Source organism: Biomphalaria glabrata, chromosome 3 (assembly GCF_947242115.1).
Source record: "Biomphalaria glabrata chromosome 3, xgBioGlab47.1, whole genome shotgun sequence".
NCBI lineage: Eukaryota > Metazoa > Mollusca > Gastropoda > Planorbidae > Biomphalaria > Biomphalaria glabrata.
In genome coordinates this window covers 12758631-12772175 of record NC_074713.1, presented here as the reverse complement: position 1 = coordinate 12772175, position 13545 = coordinate 12758631, and the positions used below count along the sequence as shown (strand labels likewise).

General features: G+C 34.8%; 1 long non-coding RNA gene across 1 annotated transcript; it reads right to left on the bottom strand.

Annotated features, from left to right (window-relative positions):
• Nucleotides 1-6884: 6884 nt before the first annotated feature.
• On the bottom strand, nucleotides 6885-9192 carry LOC106077135 (uncharacterized). The gene is made up of 3 exons (XR_001219547.2): nucleotides 9026-9192; nucleotides 7886-8322; nucleotides 6885-7694 (listed from the first exon to the last, which is right to left on the bottom strand). It is a non-coding gene; the product is annotated as an uncharacterized LOC106077135 (long non-coding RNA).
• Between the last annotated feature and the right edge of the window lie 4353 nt (nucleotides 9193-13545).

Below are 13545 nucleotides of genomic sequence, written 5' to 3'. Positions count from 1 at the left end.
TAGATGTAGATCTACATTGTATGGCACAATAAGTTTAGCTTATTATTATATAGGTCTGTGTACTAGGCCTAAATATAGGCTTCTATGCCCACTGGCGATGTCACAGTTAGTTGCAATATGTCAACAGGACCTACACTATCCTAAAAAATAAACAAAAAAAAAAGGTCTAATAATAGATTGATCTATCTATACTTTCTTATTTTCTTGATTGACTTGAAATTTGATTAACATCGGAAATAGATAAAAACATTTTACATAGACCAATATAGGCCTATAGATCTAGTGGAATTCATGGGTCCGATTTTACAAACGCTGCACAAGTGGAGGTTAGCTGCAGAGACGTAGTGCAAACGTGCGCCCGGGGAAAGCTAGGCTACTGGCGCCTTCGCCACCCCTTAGTCTCCTTGAGTTTGAGAATCACATAGAAATATAGGCTTATTAATAAAATAATAATAATATTATAATACAAATAATCTTAGAATGTATTACTTAACTGAAATATCTACAATATTTTTGTTGGCGCCTCTGCGTGAGGCGCCCCGCCGAGGGTGGCGTCCAGGGCATAGTGCCCCCTTCACTACGCCTCTGGTTGGCTGTTAATCCTTAAATTATATCCTCATCATTACTCATATCTTAGCAATTCAAACCTAGGATAGGAGTAGGAGGCTAGGTCACAAGGTAGATTGAGATTCACTAGCGGATCCCTATTTATGTAAGCACGAGCACACACACACACACACTAACATATATATATATATATATATATATATATATATATATATATATATATCACCAGAGAATGCTGACCAGGTCTTTTAAAGCTGCATAGGCCTACTCTATCGAGAGGCCCGAACAAGTCATTGGCCCCAATAACACATCTATAGAACAAAAACTTAAAATTATTGGAGAAATGCCCGATCTGGAAACCACTGCACAGTTGATCGTATATGTTAATTATGATCTAGGTTCACAGTCAGCAATAAACAAACAACAACCAATAGTGTCATGGCGGAGAATGATACTTTATTATATTGAACGCGTGCACCTTTGCGCACCATATCAACATCCCCTTTTCTTTAAAAAAAAATAAAAAAAAATACAACATTTCGGGGAGTATCATAGAAAAAAAAAATAAAACAAAACCACAACATAAACAACTAAACATAACATACATGTATACGCTTCAATCAATATGAAACATATCACATTTAAAAATCAACATTCAATAGTTCATTAAGACACATAGTCATTGAATCTTGTCGGTTTCTTCAACTGATCCCTTGGTCGCAGGGAATGATGAGTTGATGAGTGGCGAACGTGTTGATTCTGAGTTCTATTGTCCTGTATGTTGTTATCAGTATCGGGAAATATATCTTCTTCTGTTTCTCTGTTCGGGTTAATATGCACTCTGTTTCTTTGGTACACTGCACCATTGTCACCTCGAATAATGTAAGCTCTCTGATTGACTTGAGACTGGATTCTTCCACGTCTCCATGTAGGGTCATTTGGAGATTGGAAATAGACCATCTGTCCAGTTTTCAGCTGACTTAAATTTCTTGACCTCTTATCATAAGATGTTTTTACACTCATCTGACGTTTTTCTTTCCTTCTCATAATGTTCTCTTGACATGTAGAAATCTTAATGTTACTCCTTTTGTTTGGTATCAGTGTTCGAGTCATCCGACCAAAAAACATCTGAACTGGGCTTAGATTTGTGTCTTGCCTTGGAGTATTTCTAAATTCCAGAAGAGCTTCATAAGCATCTGACTTTGATTCTCTAGATTTCTTCATTATGTTCTTCAAAATTTTAACTGCTGACTCAGCCTTTCCATTGGATTGATGGTGTCCTGGAGAAGATTTCAAATGAGTCACTCCCCATTCCATCATAAATTTGGAAAAATATTCCGATGTGAACTGAGGTCCGCTATCAGATATACAAACTTTGGGCACCCCATATCTTGCAAATAAAACTTTCAGTTTCTTTATAATTGCGTGTGTTGTTGTCAACTGCATGTTTTATACCTCTATGAAATTTGAATAATAGTCCACTATGGCTAGATATTGTTGGTCACACATTTGAAATAAATCAATTCCAATCTTGTCCCACGGATTAGAACCTATTTCGTGCTGTATTAATTCTTCTCTCTGATTTGCTGGTTTATTTTTCTGACAAATGTAGCATGAGTTGGCTTTCCCTAAGGGTCTCATTTCAGTCTTATTCCACATTAGTAATCTTTGCGTTGCCTTTTCTATCTGATTCTTATTTACGTATTTTTCCTGGATGGTATTTACATCAGCTCCACTATCCATTTGAAACCTTACACGGTGACCATTTACTGTCATAACTGCTGTCATCCTTTTCGTTTTGTGGTTCTCCAAAGACATCACCCATTCATTTTTTACCATCATGACATCATCTCTTGTGTCCGACTGTATCTGTCTTTCATCGTTAGACATATCATCTGACACCTGCTGAATTTTCTTTTTGCACATTACAGCAAAATGATGTCTCCCCCTGCATGCTAGGCACATTTCTGAATGTTTGTTCTTGAAGGTGTTGATACTTTCTCAATGATTGGAGGGTCGGATTGCATTTGTCTCAACTGTTTGTTGGCGGTCTCGTACGCTCTGCAAATGTCTCTGCACCTTTCCAATGTGAGACTACTATCTTGTAGCAATTTCATTTTGAGGCATTCATGTCTAATACCAAGAACTACTCTGTCTCTAATCAAGCTATCTTCCAGGCGTTCAAAACAACACGTTTTTGCTAGTCTTCTCAAATTTGTTATGTACTTTTCAATGTCCTCGCCTTCTTGCTGCTCACGCGTATTGAACACATAGCGCTCATAAGTTTCATTCGTTTTTCCAATGCAAAAACTTTCAAATTTGTTCACTATTTCTTCCATCTTTCTTTCTTTTCCCTTCTCAATTTCAAGACCTTCATATATGTCCATCGCTTTTGTCCCTATAATTGTTAGAAAGGTGGCCACTCTGACCTCCTCTGATTCTTCCGACAATTTAGTGGCTAACTCATAGTTTCGCCAGCTCCGGTGAAACTTTTGCCAATTAGCGGCCATGTTTCCTTCTACCTCGAGCGGCTCGGGTACAGGAAGGAAATTTCTAGCTGCCATTGCACGGCGTAGCCTTGAATTGTTGCCTATTTATTATTGCAAACAATAAACCTTTATATACTGATTAATGATTACCTCTGATCATTAATATACCGCTGCCACCATGTTAATTATGATCTAGGTTCACAGTCAGCAATAAACAAACAACAACCAATAGTGTCATGGCGGAGAATGATACTTTATTATATTGAACGCGTGCACCTTTGCGCACCATATCAACAGTATATATATATATATATATATAGGGGCCTATATATATATATATAGCCTATATAGGACTTACTCGTCTGAACACAGCAACAAATAAAAGAGAACAAAGTAGAAAACAACAAAAATATTTTCAATGACAAAGGCATTAGAATTTATATCAGTGCATCTCACTAAATAGTAGAGTAGACTTCCTGGTTGCAGCCCACTATACAGCAGGGCCATCTTTTTTTTTTTTAAGTAACTTTTGGCCACAACACATAAACCTTCTTTTAAAAAATTCTGGTACCGGTAACTTTATAAGGTTCTGGCGCTGCTGATCTTAAATGGGAGATGATGGCCGGGGCCTAACTGACCTCTGAGAGTGAGGTTTATTTATAGGCGGCTGTTCTCTAACGTTAACAGACGACATTAAAGAGTTCTTGCTGAGGTCAAAGCACACGACTTGTTCGATGCTTTCTTTTCTATCCTTTAAATTTGAGTTGATTTATAGGCTAGGGCTACAGTATCGTATTTAAAAATAAAATGTTAAGTTACTCCCAGTGATGGAGTTAAGCTTGTATTCTTGATACTTTACATAGTGATACACTAATGCCCAAACTTGTCTTGCGGCAGTGACGTAGCTAGCAATGTGCGGGTGGTGCGGGCCGCACGGGGCATCAAGCTAAGGACAAACTTTGTCAGTAAGAACTACACATTTGTATTACACATTAAGAAAAACAAACAAATGTATTTATGTCTATGCTTTGTTTTTCTACTCTCTTTTTTTCTTACACTAAATGTAAGGTGTAGAACATCTTGAATCAATTTGATTACATTTGTTTAAAGCTCAGAAGGCAACGCACATTTACACTTTCTTCTGAAGTACATGGTACAATGTTAATTCATTGTTTAATACTCTATATTTATGTGACGAACAAAGTTGTGTTGGTACAGTTTTACTAAACTGTTCAGTACACTGGTTTCATCGAAATCTAGATTGTATTAATATGACTCTCGACTCTGTTTACTGTTGTAGCTTTTTTTTTTTTTTTCATTTTACTGTAATGCTTTTTAGTTTTATTCATTTTGGAAGGAATTTTCGGCGTATTTTTTTGTTTCATTTCAAAATAGTTCATTGTAAGGCTTTCTCTTCTCAACAAGATAAAGTACTACATCTACATTTAAATCCAACGACAGATTCAATGAGTGATGGACGTTATCTACGAAAATTGAAAATTATGAACCCAACAGAGCTCACATTCAGTCATCGCTTGCTTGGAGGGAACTTGTAGTTTGTCTGAGAGTTGCAAACAGTATTGACAGCAACAGCAAGTCGTGAGATTGTATTAAAGAATTTGGAAATAGTAAAGAGATTATCTAAAGAGAATCTTTGAAATCATTTGTTTGTCTCTAAGCAAAATCTGGCACTCCGTGGACATCGCAAACAAGTTAAAAAAGTATTAAAAGGTCAAACTACAACGCAATTTCTTGGATTTAGCGAAACTATTATCCAATTACGAATCACTCCTGACAGAACATGTTTCGAACCAAGCTTAGCTCCACACCGAATACGTAAATGGCCCCACTTATACAAAACGATTTTATTGTAATTTCGACAAAAAAAAAAAATCGTAGGCCTACCTCAAGTGAAACAATTTAAATAATTCTCAATTATTTTCGATAGTACACCTGACATGTCAAGGCTGGATTAAACTTCCAAAATTAGTGGCCACAAAAAAAAAAAAAAAAAAACAGGCAAAAAGCACGAAGATTTTGTAGAAACACACAAGTGAGAGCTACGGGCGGATTTTCTTTTTTCCATCGGACAAAATTGTTCAAGAAATTATCATCCAATTTTAGCAATATCATGATACGGTATGGATTTTTGTCGGTTTCCCCACTAATGAATCCTCGAATGAAAAAAAAATATTTATGGTATTTATAGCAATATTGACCAAAAAAAAAATCTATAAATAGAAAGAGACTTCAATGGTTGTCTCGGTTTCTTCAGAAGCCTATAACTCACAAAAAACAAGGGTCAGTTGAGCTCTTGAGTTATAAAAACATATTCGCAAAAACGAAATGAAATTAACCTGAAAGTATTTGATGAGAGGCCCGCGGGTCTAATACCTGTAGTTTATCTTTTATTTGTAAATAAAATCAAGAATGACGCCATATTTATTTCATAAAGTCGTTTATATGTTATTTTTAAACAGCCACACTTTCCTTATAAAACAAACATGTTGGCTTATTATCATGTTTAACACAACAACAAAAAAATTAAAGCTACGCTCATTTTTTCTGGTAGATTCTTCATTCACAGTCCCATTTCTTAACATACAAATGTAATCAATCCATCAGAGAAATAGTGAGGACCCTAGCGTAGGTAAAGATACATTTTTAAACCTTTTTTTTTTTCTTGAGGCGGAGGGGGGGGGGTTCTCTACACTTTGTGTCGACGTTTTGGCAGTCAGGATGGAACCACTTCGCGGGCCGTATGTTTGAGCATCACTGCTGACTAAAAGAGCTCGCCCGAAAAAAAAAGTGATGATGAAGAAGAAATATTTTTAAGCTTTTAAAGCTATATATATAGCCTATACGGGTACCGTGAATTGAAAATGACTGATGATCTATTGGTGAATTCATAATGGTGAATGTAAAGATGAACCAGATGGATCTAAAAGGATAATAAAGAATGAGTACCGTTATTGGAGATATTCACGATTATTTTTATTCTATACAATGTCACTCTTAACCAGTAGGCCTGAGTGCTACAAGCGTTAGAGCTAAGTGATCTGTGCCAGATTTTTTTTTTTTTTTGTATCGTATAGGCCTGATCTACCTAAAAGGCCTAAATTACAGTTAACATTTTTTTTCTGACATCTGATACATCAGATATCTAGCAATTTATAGTTAACCGCCGGAGATGAGAATCTCGAATTTAAAATTAAAATAGCAGCAAAACTATTTTTTATGTAAGCATACAACTCTTGTAAACAGTAGGCCTACTCGCCTTCCATCGGCATTTGTAGAAAATTGAAAGCAATATTTCAAAAGTTTATTAATTATGACATTATATTAATTTAATATTTAATCTAGAAAAATATTTGAACGTTTTAATGTTGTAGGCCTACATTTAGGCTTGTGTTTTCATTGTTTTCTTTTTACTTTATAAAAGCAAAATTCAAGTTCATTGGCATTATTTATCAAACAACTAGAATCTATTTAGGTAGGCCTACTAATTATATTTCATTACAACTAAGTTTAAACCAATGTTAGGCCTACAGAAAATTAATTCAACTAAAAAAATGTATGCATTCAGATTCGTGGTAAAGACATATAGATATGTCTAAGAAATATGTCTATGAAATATGTCTATGAGATAGCCTTTAGTACCGAGTATTTGAGCGCAATCACATGTAGCCACATCTAAGAACCAAAATACTGCTTTTAATTCACCTCAAAGGTAGGCCTACATTTCAATTATAAAGTAGGCCTATCATATTGCATATAAAATAGTTTTAAGAAAAAAAAGAGAAAAAAAAACATTACAAATAATGAATATTTAATCAGATTCAATTTTTATTCAATCACATATTATATACAATATTTATATTCAGTTTTATAAAAGAAAAAATATAAAAGAAATATAGAAGAAAAACATAAACATAAAAAATATATTTGTTTTAAAGACAATACTATATTTATACAGCTTATAGAGCAACTATTTTGTTCTTGATAACTAATGAATTTTGTTTTTTTTTTCTAAAAAAAAAAAAGGGAACATTTGTAAAAAATATTAAGGGCCAAAAATTATCAATTCATTTTCAAACTTAAAGCTTTAAAATTACAATAACTTTTTTTTTTTTTTTTTGTGGGGAGGGGTGCAACAACAACACAAATTATTAATCATTACATCTGAAGCATCAAATTACTTGTGTTTTTATTACAGATGACTGTTAGTCTCATGCCATCACAACCATAGGAAAACAGTTGAACTTGATCCATGGACCTAAAAATATAATTTGCTTTTAAGCTCTTCATTTAAAATTAATAAATTGGGAAAAAGAGCCAGGAAAAAAACTTTGGAAAAAAAACAACTTCTGAAATTCTTGGTGCTTGGTTCTTGCCAGAGCATTATGGGAGGATTAGCCCTACCTGCTCTGTTCTCAATTGGAGTTCATCTCAGGTGCTGATACTCCAGGTTTGTCAATTATTGAAAATATTTTATTTCTACTTCAATGGTTGAAACAATGATCTTCATATTAGGAGAACACAATCCTTCATTTTTATCTTGAATGCTTGGGTATTCACCTTCAAGCACCCACTTCATACAGTGCTGATTAGTTTCACTCCATCTGCTTGGGTAATCATCTAAATTTTAAAAAAAAGCACTGTATTTAAGAAATAAAAAAATATATAGTTTTAATTTTGTTTAAATATTTTATATAAAACACAAAAAATGCTAACTTTATTTTTTATTTCATAGAAGCAAACACTTTCTAGTGACAAAAAAAAAGACAGAAAGTAATAGAAGCTAAGAAAACTATGGAAAAAAATCTTACTTCTATAAAAATTTCTTTATAGCCTTCACTGTCACCTGTTTCTTTGTGGGACCATTAGTCATACATATCCAATAACCAGCTCTCCATCCCTCCTGGTCTTTTGCTAGGATTAGAGTACCTTCACGACAAGCCTGTCCATTCTTTTATGTTGTCCATCCAATGCATCTTTTGTCTGTCAAAAGGTCATCATAGGGCCCAATCTCCATTTTGATACTGTTTTGGACTTCAATGTATATGATACAGACAGTCTTTGCAATACGGTACCTAGAAAATATCCTTCTATAACATATCAATTTGATGACTAGGATCCTTCTACTCCAAGAATCGTAAGCAAACAAGAGTGTAGCCATGGCCAAAGAGTCAATCGTCTGATATCTGTGCAAGGGGCTATAACTTTGTCTTTCATAATTGCTTTGAGCTTCAAGTGCAACTGGTTCCTATAAAAACATGAAAGAATAAAAGCAAAAATTAATTACTACTAAATGATCAGAACATAGAAATCTTTATTACCAAAATGAGATCTAAAAAAAAAGGCATTAGCAAAAAAAATAATATAAATAAACCATATTTTGCATTCTCAGAAAAAATGTCATCCTAATAAAAATATACAGATAAAAATGCCAGAAAAAGTATATTCCACACACCATTGATAGAAATTTTATCACTTGAATCCGAAGATTTAAAAAAAAAAATTTAAATAATCTTAAACTAAAAAAGATTGGACAAAATAACAGTTTCAAATAAAATCATCAAAATCTAAAAACCATTGATAATTTTAAAAAATTTTGAGAAACTAATTTAATGCATTCCATGTGCAAATTAAGCAAGCCGTAATGTAATCTTCAAAGTGAGCAACTACTACAGAAAGCAAAAGATAATGCACACACACTTTCAAAAACATTTTCTCAAAGACAAACTAATTTATTTATGATAATTATAGAGTTAAAAAGTTCATCAGTTACTGCATCTAATAACAAAAGCACTATATCTTCATAATGGACTACTACAGCAATAAGTTGCAAGTAAAAAGACTATTCTCGCACAATTTCACACATATTTTCTCACCTTAATTCTAGTGAATGTTAGTTTTTTTTTAAAAAAGGAAAGTGATGAAGAAACCGCAAACACTGTTAAGCTTACCCAGTGATGTTTAATTTTCTGTGTCATTTTCTTATTTTAGTCAGAGCTCCATGTGTTTGTTTAGCAAGCCGGAATGGCATCTTCACAATTGGCTACTACTGCAAGAAATCGCAAGCAAAAAGATAATGCACACACACTTTCACACACATTTTCTCACCAAGATTCTAAATGTTAAGACAAGTATATAAGCAGATAAGCTTTGCTCTAAGAAGATACTGGAATGAAGTAATGTATCAGAATCAGAAAAAAAGACTTACACTTGGGCAAACTCTTTCTAAATTAGACTCGAGCATTGGAAACTTGGGCACTTTCGGTTTATGAACGCCTATGTACATCTCAGCATGTTTTTGTCAGGAGAAATAAATACTGTCTTTTTCTTTTTTCTCTTCTGTAATGCATTGCAATGGAAAAGTAACCACACTCACACACACACACATACTCTTTATCTAATGAGATCCATTGAAGAGCTTAAATAGTTAACACCACTTACTGCATCTGTTGACCAGTAGTACTTCATTCATAGCATTCAAATATGTTTCATCAGCATCACTGCTTTCACCATTTCAAAACATAGATTTGACAGGTACCAGAGAGGCAAATATAACTTTGCTGCAAGTATGAAAAGAGTTGGAAAAGAGACGGAACAAATCAGGACTTAGCTGGTTCGGTTTTCAGCAAGCGGACAAGAATTTTGCAGCACCATTTCCTTTTTCAGTCCATTACACTTTAGAGAGAACATTTTCTGAAAAGAAACGGGATGAAGAAACTGCAAACACTGTCAAGCTTACCCAGTGATGTTTTATTTTACGTGTCATTTTCTTTTTTAGTCAGAGCTCCTTGATATGTTGCTGCATCAACACTTGTAGATAACATGCTTGTCCTAAGAATGCTGTCAGCAAAGGCCACAAACTTTTTTTTAATGCATTCCATGTGTTTGTTTAGCAAGCCGGAATGGCATCTTCACAATTGGCTACTACTGCAAGAAATCGCAAGCAAAAAGATAATGCACACACACTTTCACACACATTTTCTCACCAAGATTCTAAATGTTAAGACAAGTATATAAGCAGATAAGCTTTGCTCTAAGAAGATACTGGAATGAAGTAATGTATCAGAATCAGAAAAAAAGACTTACACTTGGGCAAACTCTTTCTAAATTAGACTCGAGCATTGGAAACTTGGGCACTTTCGGTTTATGAACGCCTATGTACATCTCAGCATGTTTTTGTCAGGAGAAATAAATACTGTCTTTTTTCTTTTTTCTCTTCTGTAATGCATTGCAATGGAAAAGTAACCACACTCACACACATACTCTTTATCTAATGAGATCCATTAAAGAGAGCTTAAATAGTTAACACCACTTACTGCATCTGTTGACCAGTAGTACTTCATTCATAGCATTCAAATATGTTTCATCAGCATCACTGCTTTCACCATTTCAAAACATAGATTTGACAGGTACCAGAGAGGCAAATATAACTTTGCTGCAAGTATGAAAAGAGTTGGAAAAGAGACGGAACAAATCAGGACTTAGCTGGTTCGGTTTTCAGCAAGCGGACAAGAATTTTGCAGCACCATTTCCTTTTTCAGTCCATTACACTTTAGAGAGAACATTTTCTGAAAAGAAACGGGATGAAGAAACCGCAAACACTGTCAAGCTTACCCAGTGATGTTTTATTTTACGTGTCATTTTCTTTTTTAGTCAGAGCTCCTTGATATGTTGCTGCATCAACACTTGTAGATAACATGCTTGTCCTAAGAATGCTGTCAGCAAAGGCCACAAACTTTTTTTTAATGCATTCCATGTGTTTGTTTAGCAAGCCGGAATGGCATCTTCACAATTGGCTACTACTGCAAGAAATCGCAAGCAAAAAGATAATGCACACACACTTTCACACACATTTTCTCACCAAGATTCTAAATGTTAAGACAAGTATATAAGCAGATAAGCTTTGCTCTAAGAAGATACTGGAATGAAGTAATGTATCAGAATCAGAAAAAAAGACTTACACTTGGGCAAACTCTTTCTAAATTAGACTCGAGCATTGGAAACTTGGGCACTTTCGGTTTATGAACGCCTATGTACATCTCAGCATGTTTTTGTCAGGAGAAATAAATACTGTCTTTTTCTTTTTTCTCTTCTGTAATGCATTGCAATGGAAAAGTAACCACACTCACACACACACACATACTCTTTATCTAATGAGATCCATTGAAGAGCTTAAATAGTTAACACCACTTACTGCATCTGTTGACCAGTAGTACTTCATTCATAGCATTCAAATATGTTTCATCAGCATCACTGCTTTCACCATTTCAAAACATAGATTTGACAGGTACCAGAGAGGCAAATATAACTTTGCTGCAAGTATGAAAAGAGTTGGAAAAGAGACGGAACAAATCAGGACTTAGCTGGTTCGGTTTTCAGCAAGCGGACAAGAATTTTGCAGCACCATTTCCTTTTTCAGTCCATTACACTTTAGAGAGAACATTTTCTGAAAAGAAACGGGATGAAGAAACTGCAAACACTGTCAAGCTTACCCAGTGATGTTTTATTTTACGTGTCATTTTCTTTTTTAGTCAGAGCTCCTTGATATGTTGCTGCATCAACACTTGTAGATAACATGCTTGTCCTAAGAATGCTGTCAGCAAAGGCCACAAACTTTTTTTTAATGCATTCCATGTGTTTGTTTAGCAAGCCGGAATGGCATCTTCACAATTGGCTACTACTGCAAGAAATCGCAAGCAAAAAGATAATGCACACACACTTTCACACACATTTTCTCACCAAGATTCTAAATGTTAAGACAAGTATATAAGCAGATAAGCTTTGCTCTAAGAAGATACTGGAATGAAGTAATGTATCAGAATCAGAAAAAAAGACTTACACTTGGGCAAACTCTTTCTAAATTAGACTCGAGCATTGGAAACTTGGGCACTTTCGGTTTATGAACGCCTATGTACATCTCAGCATGTTTTTGTCAGGAGAAATAAATACTGTCTTTTTTCTTTTTTCTCTTCTGTAATGCATTGCAATGGAAAAGTAACCACACTCACACACATACTCTTTATCTAATGAGATCCATTAAAGAGAGCTTAAATAGTTAACACCACTTACTGCATCTGTTGACCAGTAGTACTTCATTCATAGCATTCAAATATGTTTCATCAGCATCACTGCTTTCACCATTTTAAAACATAGATTTGACAGGTACCAGAGAGGCAAATATAACTTTGCTGCAAGTATGAAAAGAGTTGGAAAAGAGACGGAACAAATCAGGACTTAGCTGGTTTGGTTTTCAGCAAGCGGACAAGAATTTTGCAGCACCATTTCCTTTTTCAGTCCATTACACTTTAGAGAGAACCTTTTCTGAAAAGAAACGGGATGAAGAAACTGCAAACACTGTCAAGCTTACCCAGGGATGTTTTATTTTACGTGTCATTTTCTTTTTTAGTCAGAGCTCCTTGATATGTTGCTGCATCAACACTTGTAGATAACATGCTTGTCCTAAGAATGCTGTCAGCAAAGGCCACAAACTTTTTTTTAATGCATTCCATGTGTTTGTTTAGCAAGCCGGAATGGCATCTTCACAATTGGCTACTACTGCAAGAAATCGCAAGCAAAAAGATAATGCACACACACTTTCACACACATTTTCTCACCAAGATTCTAAATGTTAAGACAAGTATATAAGCAGATAAGCTTTGCTCTAAGAAGATACTGGAATGAAGTAATGTATCAGAATCAGAAAAAAAGACTTACACTTGGGCAAACTCTTTCTAAATTAGACTCGAGCATTGGAAACTTGGGCACTTTCGGTTTATGAACGCCTATGTACATCTCAGCATGTTTTTGTCAGGAGAAATAAATACTGTCTTTTTTCTTTTTTCTCTTCTGTAATGCATTGCAATGGAAAAGTAACCACACTCACACACATACTCTTTATCTAATGAGATCCATTAAAGAGAGCTTAAATAGTTAACACCACTTACTGCATCTGTTGACCAGTAGTACTTCATTCATAGCATTCAAATATGTTTCATCAGCATCACTGCTTTCACCATTTCAAAACATAGATTTGACAGGTACCAGAGAGGCAAATATAACTTTGCTGCAAGTATGAAAAGAGTTGGAAAAGAGACAGAACAAATCAGGACTTAGCTGGTTCGGTTTTCAGCAAGCGGACAAGAATTTTGCAGCACCATTTCCTTTTTCAGTCCATTACACTTTAGAGAGAACATTTTCTGAAAAGAAACGGGATGAAGAAACCGCAAACACTGTCAAGCTTACCCAGTGATGTTTTATTTTACGTGTCATTTTCTTTTTTAGTCAGAGCTCCTTGATATGTTGCTGCATCAACACTTGTAGATAACATGCTTGTCCTAAGAATGCTGTCAGCAAAGGCCACAAACTTTTTTTTAATGCATTCCATGTGTTTGTTTAGCAAGCCGGAATGGCATCTTCACAATTGGCTACTACTGCAAGAAATCGCAAGCAAAAAGATAATGCACAAACACTT